Here is a 13,654-nt window from a genome sequence, read left to right as displayed (position 1 = left end):
TGGCCCTGCTCTGCGTTTGGCTTCAATTTTTTGAGGCTTGTTTCTTGTTTTGGTTCTTGGGCTGTGTTTAAGACTCTATTTTCTTTTTGGTGACCTATGCTGATGGTGGCTCTTAGCCGTTCTGAAACTGCTAAGACAGTGGCTTTTCAAACTTTCTTGAGCACAGCCACAGAAAGAAATTCACTTTACATTGTGTCCAGTGCACACATGCATATATAACCAAAACAAGTTTCTTAGAACAATACCACCCTTATTGCCAATGGTGCATTTCTATTCTGTTCTGTTTTATTCTATTCTATTGCATTCGGTTCTGTCCCATCCCATTCCATTCTACTCCATATCCCATTTCAAAGGGCACATTTCATAACCCCCCAAAATGAATGACTGGCTGGGAGATGTCACTTCCTCTTGGTAGGCTGACAATATCTCTGGTCTCTCTGTGATTCAACTGACTCCTTTCTAATCACCAGACTGGAAGGGATTATTTATATATTCCTTGGGGGAAGATGGTTAAATTAGAGACACCATTTGGAAGACAGTATTCACAGAAAATGAGGACTCAAATAAATTCTTTCTCTTTAATCTTTTCTCTTCCAAATTGTTTTCCTCACCATTGAACTCCTGGACGAATTTTATAGTCAAATACTATTTGTTTAATATTATTCTGATTATTATTAGAGCAGCTCATTATTTTTCAAATACAGTTATTACAAAAACATCATTATCAACAAAGTTGATTTCTAATGATCAGTCAGCAAACAGTTCTCCGTCCAATTTGCCTCTAGTCGGATTTATAAACGTGATAGCTTCTTGAGAGTTAGTAGGCTTTACTTCTTCAGCTTTTTCAAACTTGTCAAAGGTCAATGTTATCAGTTGTTTGAGTTTCATTATGTCTAAGTTGATTTGAGAAACTCTCCAGATCCCCCTATGGCAGGGACTGCTAATACCCACCCAAAGTGCATCCCCTTTTCCTCAGTGAAAGAAGCCTGATGTTGTTTAGAGTAGCAATGAGACCAGCTAAAAACACTTACTTCTTCGCCCTCCCTTGTATCTGGTCATGTGACGTAGTTCTGGCCAGTGAGACACGAAACTGAGGGTTTCTGGGAAGGCTTTTGTTTTTCTGAAACAGGAACTACTGCTTCATGCTCTTCCTCCCAGAAACAGGGAAACACCTGGATGTTTAGCAGCTGTCTCACAGCCAGAAGGTAATGAAAATGAGGATGAAGATCTACCAGCTACATGTCCTTGAGTAGATATATAGAAAGAGCCTGGATCCCTAACGGCAGCACAGGGCAGTTACACCAGCTATGCAGAGTCCACTTGTAGATTTCTGGTTATGTGAGGAAAATATTAAGCCCCTAACATTTTTTTGGTATATAGACATACCGTATATAATATACTCATTTATATAGTAAAAAATTTTGGTATATATATATTTTAGTTGTTATTATTATTATTTTAAATAGTTACTGTTTTTTAAAATTAATCAATCAATTAATTAATTTTTGGCTGCGTTGGGTCTTCATTGCTACGCACGGGCTTTCTCTAGTTGTGGTGAGCTGGGCGCTACTCTTCGTTGCGGTGCGCGAGTTTATTGTGGTGGATTCTCTTGTTGCGGAGCATGGGCTCTAGGCATGCAGGCTTCAGTAGTTGTGGCTCGCGGGCTCTAGAGCGCAGGCTCAGTAGTTGTGCCGCACGGGCTTAGTTGCTCCGCGGCATGTGGGATCTTCCTGGACCAGGGCTCGAACCCGTGTCCCCCGCGTTGGCAGGGGTATTCTTAACCACTGCGCCACCAGGGAAGCCCCTAGACAATATTTTATTGAGCAGTTTTAGGTTCACAGCGATTTCTCAGATGCCCCCACACACACACATGCACAACCTCCCCTACCATCACCATCCCCACCAGATGGTACGTTTGTTACAATTGATGAACCTACATGGACACATCATCATCATCCAGAGTCCATAGTTTACATTAGGGTTCACTCTTGGTGTTGTACATTCTGTGGCTTTTAACAAATTTATAATGACATGTATCTACCATTATAGTATCATATACAGTAGTTTCACTGCCCTAATCCCCTATACTTTTTATGCCAGATTTTTCTGTGACCTGTAATCAAGCAAATATGTAACTGATTCCCTTTCCGATTTTTAGACTTCTGTATCTGTCTTATTCTTTGATGGAAATCTGATAGCTACAAATTACTGTGATGACCATTTCCAACGTCATTCATTAGAACCAAAGCTATATTACAGAGTAATTATAATGAAAGTGCCTTGATGTCCTTCTATATGACATCCGAGTGAGAAAAGCTCCTTTCTCAAACTATCCCAGCAGGGTCAAAATGCCTTGAGAATTATTATTCTGTCATCTTTCCACATGGTCCAAAGATGAAATAGCAATGGCCCCATGGGGAATAGGGTTTAGTTAAGTGATAACTTGATCTAGAAATGGCATTTTCAATATTTAATGGTTCATTTTAGATTGTCTCTTCACCATCAAGTTCAGTTAGTTGTTGGAATGTTCTGGATCTGTAAATGTAAGATAGAAATTCTGTAAGAGTTGAGCTTGTCTCAAGATTTGGAGTGTCTTTCTGATTTCATTCAGGATGAGAGAAACCATTTCAACAACAACTTTCCTTAGAGTGTTTAAGAGGTCGTTTCTACTTGGTAGGAAGAAAAAGCCTGAATGAACGTGAACGTAAAAATCCTTTGTTTTCCATTTGCCCTTTGGGACTTCTCAGTCAAGATTGAATTTTTCAGTGAAATGTGTCTATTTTCTACACCTCAAATGTATTATTATTTTTTTTAAGATGGGTAAGGATAAGCCAAATTACACAGTGTATAGAGTGAAGGCCAATAGAATTACAGTGTGAGCAGATATGCAATTTAAATGTCTAGTAGTCACATTAAAAAAGTGAAATGAAATAAATGAATCTTAAGAATATATTTTCTTTAACACAACATAATGGATACATCATTTAAACATGTAATGTAATCAATATTAATTTACTAATAGGTATTTGCATTCTTTTTTTCTGATATAAATCCTGTTACAGTTACAGCCTGTCTCACTTTAGACTAACCATATAGCAAACACTCCAACACATGTGGCCGGTGGCTGCCATATTGGACAAGGTGTAACTTTCCCTGTCCATCTGTTTTCCACAAGGGCCATCACCATTCAACTGTCTGTGCGGCTTTTTCTGCTCTCCTTGCCCATTCCAACTCTGTAACCACCCTCAAAAGAAGACGTGCTCTTAGTAACTGACTCCTCTGCTTGCATCTAGAGCTGGGTCCAGCAGCAGAAGTTATTTCAGCACAATATCAAGATGTTCTGAAGGTCTATTTAGATAGCTCTTTTCCTGTACTGCTTCCGTTCTTTTGTTTTTATCTGTATCAGAGAGATTACAGTGAGAACAGGAGATGCTGTGAACCAGATGCTGAAAAGGTCCCAGTGGAAAGAATCAGGAAGGGCACAAAGTCTTGAAGAATGTAGAGTATATCCCACCACACTTACAAATGTAAGAGAAAATAAAGGCAATAAGGACACCTTTAAAGTGACAACCACTCAGCTGGGAAACGCCATTTTTCCAAAAAGGAAAAAATTCCAACTAAAGCCATAGGGGTGGCTGAGCATGTTGGAGAGTTCCTGACTTGTGAAGATAATTATTGTACCTTAGGAGTTCCTGTTGCTTAATGTGCTTCTGTGACAGATTGGCTTATGGAACACAGCAGTTACTTCCTGTTTCTGTAACACTATCTTTATTTTCTTTGCAGTACAATTAAGATTGTGTCTATTGGGCTTCCTCAAATTAATGAGATGCTCCCTTTACTCCCTTGATTAGATACGAATCTTTCCCTGGATAATCATTCTATGGGCAGATGAAAGAGCAAGTCGCTTCCCCCCAACCCCTTAAAAAGAAATGAAATAATTTTTGAGCATATGACAATGGCTATCATATTTACTCTCACAGATGAAAGAGTAGATGTTTCAAAGTCAAGTAATACCCACTGCCTATTAAAATCCACATAGTTAAGGCAGAAACACGATTTTATTTTAATTTTAACTTTTCAATTTTACTGAAGTACAGTTGATTTACAACGTTGTGTTAATTTCTGCTGTACAGCAAAATGATTCAGTTATACATATATACACATTCTTTTTCATGATGGTTTATCACAAGATATTGAATATAGTTCCCTGTGCTATACAGTAGGACCTTGTTGAGAAACATGACTTAAGTATTTTCCTCCTGTTTGCACCATACAAAAACTTGAAAGAAACTCAAAGCTCTTTTTCTGGAGGGGAAAAAGCAATTTTATTTTTTAATTTCGCACTTCAAATTCATGTATATACGTTAAGTACTATATAAAATTGTCTTTAGGATATCATTATTTGACTTGGGCAATATGCTCTCATCTGAATTTATTTGGAGAAATACAACTTAGCCATTCGGCTTAAAAATATCAAAAATCTGCCAAATTAGAAAATAGGGCACCTACAATCAAATTTTAAATAGCCCCCCCTTTTCTTTTAATTTATTATTGTGTTAGCTGTTATAATTAGTATTTATCTTTAAGGCAGGCAAAACATGTTATCAAGGTATTATGCAAGAAATTACATCTTTTGCAATAAGTGGTCCCCTGGGTTGCACCTGCAACAAAAGAAAATGACATCATACACTATACTCATAGGTTACACAAATTATTGAAAACCAAAATGAATCTTTAAGGTTGGAGAGACCCCTGAATAGTTCATCTTTGGGCTTAAGAAAGAAAAATTAAAATAATCCCAGACTGCATTTCACATCTCTCAAAAGAAAGAAACTCAAAACTCTTTACACGTAGCATATAGCTGATACTGCTGTGGGCCTGAAATAGATTCAGAGCAAAAACATCACCCAGGTCTTGTGCAGAAGAAACTTCCATTGTGTTGAATCCTTATTAAGTTCCCATCAAATTCTTGGCGCTGACCAGATGTGAAAGGTTTCCATTAGTGAGAGGCAGAGAAAATCCCTCCACTTGGAGAGCAGGGAGGTGTAACGTTATAGAATAGAATGAACAGAGTTCTTAGTGAAGGAAGACCTCAGTTTTAACTCCAGTTCTGGCTTTTGAGCTGTGTGACTTTAAGCCAAGTCCCTTAACCTCCTTCCCATACATGGATAGATTGATAATATGCCATCTGCCACAAGGGTGAACTGTAAACCCTTTGAGGATAGAGACTACTTTCTTTTCACCATCTCCAGTGCCTCACACTAGACCTTGAACTGCAGTAGTCAAGTGGGTCTTTTCTGAATGACTCTATCAAGTGAAATGATTTATGTGCAATTACTTGTAAACTTCATAATGTTATAGGATTGCAAAATATTTTTCTTATTCTGTGTCTCACTAAAGTTATCCCTATGCTGCAAGTTGAAAACTACAAATAGAGAGATTTTCTCCTCTGAAGAAAGAACAAAACTTTAAGGGAGAAACAGAGAACAAAGTAAAATGGTTTTGAACTTGGGGTTATTTGATGACCGAAGCCTTTGGTAGCAGTAGTGTGGAGAGAAATCTGGGGTAAGGAATACGGTGAATGCTCATATTTCACAGAAATGGTTTGCCTTTTTGGTGGACGTGTGCTTTTATTTATAACTACATGAAAAAAAGACTTATTGGAATAAATGCCTTTTCATAACTTTCACATAACAACCAAATTAGTAACCCAATATAAACTGGCAATATGGACTATTAGAAATCCTTGGGGGGGACCCACATTAATGAGTAGATAAGAGTGATTTGTTGTTAGTACATTATTGTTTCCATTCTACACTGGACATCAGTCATTTGGCCCATTTTTCAAAGACTCACTTGAATTGTCTGAACCTATGAACTTCCTGAAAGTCTAGCCACCAAACTCCATTAGGAGAGTCAATGACTGCTCAACTAAAGGGTATTTATTTTATTCCTTCCCTCCGTGCAAATCTCTCCACACCAAGGCTAACACATGTATTTCCTTTCAAGAGGCCACAAATGAGGAAATTTCATGCCATCGTGAGATAATTATTCTAATTGGTTAAAATCACTTTGGAATTTGCTTGTCTTCTTATTAGTACAGAGACCAGACTCGGGGCTTCACTAAGAAAAAATGTGTTAAAATTCAGACAGGCATCGGGATGAACTGTGTCTTTGTATAGAAAACTCTGGATAGATAAGGCAAATTAACAGTGTCAATGAGAAGACAAAGCTTGTTTCAAGGACCTAAAGCATCATGAAAGTGGACCCAATATAGAGAGTTGCAATGAACAGATTAACTACAAATCTTTCCCATTTATTGATTAAAACAGGCTCCCCAAGGACTTGTAACAGAAATCATCCCAGCTTAGCTTTATTGCCTTGTGAACTTGAAATTAATAAAACTGCACTTCAAAAAATTCATCCATAGGAGACATCCATTATTAATGAATATTTCTTGACATTCTACAGAATTTATCCAAATTAATGCTTTATTGTGATCTTTTAGTTGCAAAGTGCCAGAGGTATAGACCAGAGATAAAGGGACCATTGTAACATATCTGTGTACAGAGATCTATTCAACAAAGTTTGCCAACAGAGGTTTCTCACTGTGCAGGCAGAACTGCTGGTCAGTGGCTATTTTTGTCCTGCTGGACAGTTTTCTTGGTATTTTGTGTGTGTGATGAGGATGAAGATGATAGTTGCCATTTATTGAGTGTATTTCAAGAATCAGTATCTCACTGAATGCTGCAGGAGTCATTTAAGGTAGAAATTGTTGTTCCTGTTTTACAGATGAGGAAAGAAGGAGACTTCGCTGCCCAAGATCAAAATCTAGTAAATGGTAGAACTGGAATTTGCATCAAGGTGAACTCTAGGGCTAGCTATTACCTTGCAGAGATGTCACACCAGAACTCACAAGGTCAGTTTCATTCTTTTCCTGAATCAAACTTAGTATATAATTTAGATGTAACCACAATTCTTCTCGTTTAACCACTTCTCATTTAACCAATTCTCATGTAACCACAATCTCATTCTCATTTTGAAATGAGCTGGAGTTTAACTGGAAAATAATCCTGCATTTACTGTAACATGCAGTGGTCTAAACAATGCCTAATGCACAGTAAATGCACAAGAAATATTTGTTAAAGGAATATTCTGCCCTTTTGGGGGATAGCGGCCACCTTGGCGGGGAGAATGGGGATTGGAGACACAATTTTGAAACAAGTATCAAAATTAAAAGTAAACTTTTTTCATTATTTTAAATAATCCATTGCATGTCTTGGGGAAGACCTGCTTAAGCAAGGGGCACATTGCAAAGATCATTAGAAAATGGTTCATAGAAAGCAAAGGAATATAATTAAGCAATGAGCACGGCTGTGTTTTCCCATTTGGTGACAGACAAAATCAGTGTTTAGGCTTCTCATTTAGAATTCTCTGAAATGAAAACATAATCCCAGTTAATTACTATTCCCTAAGGTATCTGGTTGCACAATGTTTCATAAAATTAAAACCTGTTAAGCGCCTAGGAAAGAAAAAATACTTACCTTAGATGAAAAACATTTTGTTTTAAATGAAAAGAAAATGAAGAAGGAAACAAGCAAAACTCAGTTAGTACCTTCAGTTCTTGTCATGTGTGTCTGAAAAACCTGGCACAACAGAACTCATGAGAGTTTTGGGCTGTTAAAATTTTTCTTAGGATTACATTGGACAGGAAGGTCCAAAGCTCCCACGCTCTGAGCGTGAGTGTATCATTGTGACCCGTTTGCTCATCTTCAGGCTGATTTTAAAGTTAGGAAGAGGCTGACAAAGAGGCGCCGTTGTCATTTCAATCTGAGGAGACCCAAGCTTCTAGGGCTTCTGATTTCATGGTTATTTCTTTGAGGAATGAAAATATGAGTTTTGGATTCATTAGTGAGAATTGGGTTAACCATCCTAACAGGAATGACCTTCTCACCCTCAGGAAGCCAAACATAAGAGTTCAGCCTTTCTGGACAATGTGGGTGTCCACACAGCAATCTTTCTTATTTTTGTTCAGTCCATGTCAAGATGTACTCCCAGAGAAATGAGCAAAGACTAAGGATGGGATGGCCGATCTATGTCTTGTCTGAATGTTTCAGAAACTGGTTGATGGGATTCATTTAGTCAAGAACAACTCAATTCAGTTGAAGAAACATCAACAGGACTGGATGGGACTGGATTTTTTCCACATCTCAGTTGGATGTGCTGGCATCTTGAAGATACACCACATTGTGTTTGGTCCAGCTGATGCTGGTCCTAGGAGGTGGCAGAGTTGTTGTGTCCAAAAGCCGAGATTTGTGCTTCCATTGTGCATATCACTAACTGGCTTTGTGACCTTGGATAAGTCACGTCTCTAATGTCTGTTCCCTTATTGGCAGATGCCGTGGGATTGGATGAGCCCCAGGATCACTTTCCATTTTCACATATAAGGACTCTAGATTGCTGATATTCCATGAAAAAACTGGAAACTTGATAGGATACATGTGTTTCATGAAACGAAGTGATTCACCAGTGAAAAATGAAGACAGTAAAGCTACAATATTCTCTGACGTACCTCCTTTGGGATGACTTTTGTATTTTGTTTGTGGTTTTTTTTCCTTTTTTCGGTATGCGGGCCTTTCACTGTTGTGGCCTCTCCCGCTGCGGAGCACAGGCTCCGGATGCGCAGGCTCAGCGGCCATGGCTCACGGGCCCAGCCGCTCCGCGGCATGTGGGATCTTCCCGGACCGGGGCACGAACCCGTGTCCCCTGCATCGGCAGGCGGACTCTCAACCACTGCGCCACCAGGGAAGCCCTTGTTTGTGTATTTTCACTTGCAGGACTGTGATCAGAAAAGGAACCACCTGTTGATTCAAGGCATACGTTTTCACCCAAAATTTTTAATGACTAGACATTGTACTTAAGTCACCCTTTTACATGCGTGAATTTAATAAGACTAAAACACCAAATATTCACCACCTTCAGTGCCAGCAGGAACACACTGTCATCATAAAACAGATGCAAGATCACAGCTTCTTTATGTTCATACTGGCATTTGAAAACTCCCCATGAATGGTCCCTCTTCCCATGAGATGTGGAGGAACATTCCAAGGTTTTGTAGCCAGAAAACTTATGTTTTCTCTCATTTAAAATATGCATTCGGATGCCCAACAGGTTAAGCATGAGGATTAAGTGAAATAATATATGGAAACTACCTGTCAAATGGGAGAGGGTGAACATATTTTCGTTCTTTGGCCTTCATCTCCTCACTAAAGGCTCTTCCGTTCACCTTCTGCCGGTCTTCATGAATTTTCAGAAGGGAGCCTCTGTCCTGGTTGAGCAAATCTGCTTTCTGATGTCTAGATGTGACATAATATACCTTCTTATCCCACGCAAAATGCTTTCCACACTCTTCTCTGTGACTCTCATGGGGTATATTTGATCACAGCTGTTCTGGGAAGACTTCTGTGGTTTGAATCCCTTGGTACAATTTGGTCCAATATTTGTACCTTTTACCGTACAGGTTGGCATTTGAAGATGTATTACTTTGTAATGCTTTTGAAGTATTTTTACCTACGTGTGTTCTATATTCCAGACAACTTTGCAAGAAAAGGCTCTGTTTTGTTGTAGTCAGACTGAATAGGGAAGGTTGAATTAGTTCAGAACACTTTAATGGAGAGAAATATACACATTGGAATGCACGAAAAGGAGACCAGCTAGGATCATGAGGGAACTTGAAAATTTCCATATAAGAAATGGTTGAAGAACTTGGGCCATTTATCCTGGAGAAGACAAAGGTTGATGGGAATTGAAGATAAATTGTCTTTTCTACAAACAGTTAAAGAGTTACCAGGAGGAAGCAGTATTGACATTTTTCCGAATTAAGGCTCACGATACAAAGCTATAAGCAAGAACTTTCTAACAGACACAGCTGTCCAGAGATGAGTTCTCTGGCTTTGCAAGTATTCATATGTGGGCTGAAAAGGCCTTGTTTGGAATATTGTATAAAATTTTGAAGCACCAGATAGCTAATGAGACAGGAGGAACCTTGAAGTTCCTTCTAACTCTGGTTTTGTTTTTCATTCCAGACAGAAAGTGCTTCTAGACTACGTTGTGTTTGTTGAACGGATAAATGAATGTTTCTCACACAGTGAGGTCTTGGCAGATGTACTCCAACTGACATGTTGTAGGAGCCTTCAATAAATACTCAATACTGTTAAAAATACTTAAAAAAATCCCTCTCATATATGTGTAATGAGCCAATTGCTTTGTGAACAGGGCTTTCCGTGAATAATTATGGATATACTCAAGTGAGACTATTTACGTTCCTGAGAATAGACTGGGAACAAATGATACCAAAACCCAAGATCAACTTTCTCAGCAAAGTAAAAACATGAAGTAGATGAACTAGAAATAAGTGAGGCAAAAGAAGACGAGATTGGTTGCGTTCGAATCCTCGTTTCCCCTTAAAATCTGTGTGACCCTCAGGAAGTTACTTATTCACACGAACTCCAGTTTTTTCATTTGTAAATGCTAAGATAATAATAAAAGCACTCTGGAAAGGTCATTCAGGGCACAGACCAATCAGAAATGATGTCTGTCCAATTGAACCGGATGCCAGCCAGTTGTATGTTGTATTGGAGCCGACCAGCTGAATGTCAGCTCTGGTTGTAGGGATTAAACACAAGTAAAAAATGCCTGCACAGTGTTTAGCACATAGGAGATCCCGAATAAATGTTAATTTCCTCCCACCATTGAGAAGCTGAGATGGCTGTGATATGTGATAGGAATTATCTACAACTTCCCGTGGGATTCAGAATCAGTTTGAATAGCTATGAAAATATTATTCCTAGTCCTATTAGTTTAGGTTCAATTGGTCTTAAATTGTTTCTCCGAAGACATATTTATTTCCCTACAGTGCTTTTCCGGCTTTCAGTGTACAGGACAAAAAAGAACGTACAAATCTGAAACCATCCTGATAAAAATAGGCAAATATTTTCCTTTATGGTCTTGATTCTTCAGATGAACCTGCTGAGCTAAATGAAGATGAAATCATTCATTTTAGGGATGAAAATTGCACTGAGTCCCTTGAGAAGAACATTAAGAAGGGATTGCTTTATTACAGCTCTTTTCTGAACAAATTTTTTTGTGTGTTTTGTTCCACTGTTTTCTTTTATTATTTTTTAACTGAATTTTTATTTTATATTGGAATATAGTTGATTTACAATGTTGTGTTAGTTTAAGGTGTACAGCAAAGTGATTCAGTTATACCTGTACACATATCCATTCGTTTCCAGCTTCTTTTCCCATATATGATTTTTATCTTGAAGGTCATTGTTGAGTGTGACCCCTTCCACCCTCACCTGATTACTGCTGATGACACACCTACTTTCCACACTATACATAATGGGAATCAATATCTGTATTAGACCTAGTTTGGGGGTATTTGTACTCCCAGGGTGCTATCACATTTTATTCTTCTTTATTTCATTATCTGAGTAAATTTGTTTCCTTCAAAGAAAGCTAATCAATTTAAAATAAAAATACATTCAGTGTTCTGTAATGCTATTATCATCCAGGTTAGGATTTCCTTTAGGAATCAAATCCATGATTTGCTTTCAGAGGAGGGTAAAGTGCAGGGAAAAGATGGCAGGACCAGGCAATCGACATGCTGTGATTGGGAATTTTACTCTTTTCTGCTTGAGAAGAACTAATATTTCCTGCTTTCCATCAGCCCCAGAGAAATCCCGGCATTTTCAAATGTTCCTTCTAAGTTGTAACTCCTCCATTACAAAAATGTTTTAACCTATTAGATTTGTAAAAGTGAGAAATTGAGATCTTTTCTCAACAAATGTAAAGTTAGAGGGAGAAATCTTACAAAAGCCGGAAAGTTGCTTTACGAATAAACGAAGTCTAGTTCCAAATAGTTTTGCTGTGGTCTGCCTAGAAATATGACCTAGGCAGTAGTATTAAGAAAATCATCATTATTTTCTACAAGCTGGTATATATCTTGCTCCTCCAAAAGAACAGGAGAGAAATGATTTCCAATGCTTTTTTAACCTTTAGCTATAAAAGATTTCAGAGATGCCCTCAGTCTTTCCGAGTTAGGCTATCTTCCAGAGGTCTGGGAGCTAAGACTGGAGAACTCTTTTCTGGGACTATAATTCTTGTGGTATTTATCTTCAAGGATGTGCAAAAGCTCTTTTGAATGTTTGCAAAACTCTGATGGAACTGCTGAGAGATATAATCAGTTGCCTTTCTCTTATGACCCTAAAATTCATGTGATTTGTTTCTCTAATTCTTATAGGTCCATTGCCCCATTCCTTCTGTGTGTGAAATCAGGGTCCTGGCATAAGAACCATTGGAAAAATTACCTCTTCTCTAAAGGTATTAGTGGAGAATTTGCTCACAGGAAAAGTGGCTGGTGCCGAAACTTTCACTAAAGACACACACACACACACGCACGCACACACACGCACACACACAGTCCTCTCCTTTCTTCTAGCTTTCCAAACACTGCACAGAGAGAACCTTTAATAAATCAATGTTTTAGGGCCAAATTCCTCAAAGGCCTTCGTAAGAGCTTTGACCCTGCTTGTTGTGATAGTGTGTGAATGGTCTGGATAGAATCAATGGTATCTAGTCCACAAATCATGTCATCTCACAAGTGTTTGGTGGCTTAAGCCAGAGGAATTGGTTTTTTATCATCTGCACTAATTACCATTCACATAGAAAAGCATGCAGCATTGTCAACGAGTTAGCAGATATTCCGACTGTGGGTCCATAAGGGGATTTCTGTAAGGAGAGTTAAGATACAACAAGAGGGCACAGGCTAAACATGAAGCAGGCAGAATTTCGACCAAGTGAACAACACTCCCTCAGGCTTGCTAGATAAAAGAAGGCTCTGGAGCCCCTCCCTCTGTGTTACAGATGCCCTGACTAAGCACCCATCTTTGAGGGCAACTCGTCAGCAATTTCAAATCCAGGTGTAGAGCTGCGAAGGGCTGCTGAGGCTTTTTTAGCCCTTGCTAGAAAGTTAAGGTTGTTCACTCTCCTTGACTTGAGTGTAGGAGCAACTGGTGACAGAGGGAGAGCAGAAAGCAAAAGCAGACAGAGGGAAGGTTCCCTTAGCCAGGCAGAGGTCAGAGGTGGTGGCCTTCAGAGGAGCCACCACAAGATGTTCTTGTGAAATCCTTGGTGTTCAGGGCAAGTGTGGCCTGGCCTTCAGCTCATTTGCAGACTGCAGCTAAAGCAGAAGAAATTCACTGGCAGCAGTAGACCTCTCGGGATTCACTACAAGCTGGTTCACTTGGGTTCCCATTTTTCTGTTCACTTGGCCTTTCTGATTACAGTTGAAAAAATATCAGAAGGTTTGTGTGCTGGTGAATCACGTAGGCTGAAATAAGGTGTCTACTCCCTTCAAAGGGTTTTCTCTGATGAAGTGTCTGTGATGACAGACTGTTTACCGTATCCTGTTTCCCATCATCTTGACTTCCTTGCAAGATCATTTACCTATTAATTTTTTGTATCTGTCTATTTATCATTTATCCATCAGGCTGTCTATCTGTTTCCAAAGAGCCTATCAGATAGGACCTAGCACTCTGAATCAGTGTCTAGCAGGCATGCTAGAACTTGTCCTGGCCTGAGAGACTTAGTT

At 38.9% G+C, this 13,654-nt stretch overlaps 1 long non-coding RNA gene across 1 annotated transcript in view; it reads left to right on the top strand.

Annotated features, from left to right (window-relative positions):
- Window positions 1–10,209, top strand: part of LOC125963449 (uncharacterized) — a 50,157-nt gene extending 39,948 nt beyond the window's left edge. Inside the window, exons 2-3 of the long non-coding RNA XR_007475448.1 lie at window positions 6,793–6,919; window positions 8,397–10,209. This is a non-coding gene — a long non-coding RNA (uncharacterized LOC125963449). The remainder of the gene's footprint in view (window positions 1–6,792; window positions 6,920–8,396) is intronic.
- Window positions 10,210–13,654: the final 3,445 nt, after the last annotated feature.

Source organism: Orcinus orca, chromosome 2 (genome assembly GCF_937001465.1).
Source record: "Orcinus orca chromosome 2, mOrcOrc1.1, whole genome shotgun sequence".
Lineage (NCBI taxonomy): Eukaryota > Metazoa > Chordata > Mammalia > Artiodactyla > Delphinidae > Orcinus > Orcinus orca.
The sequence above is the reverse complement of the archived record's forward strand: the minus strand, read 5'-3'. Positions and strand labels throughout refer to the sequence as shown.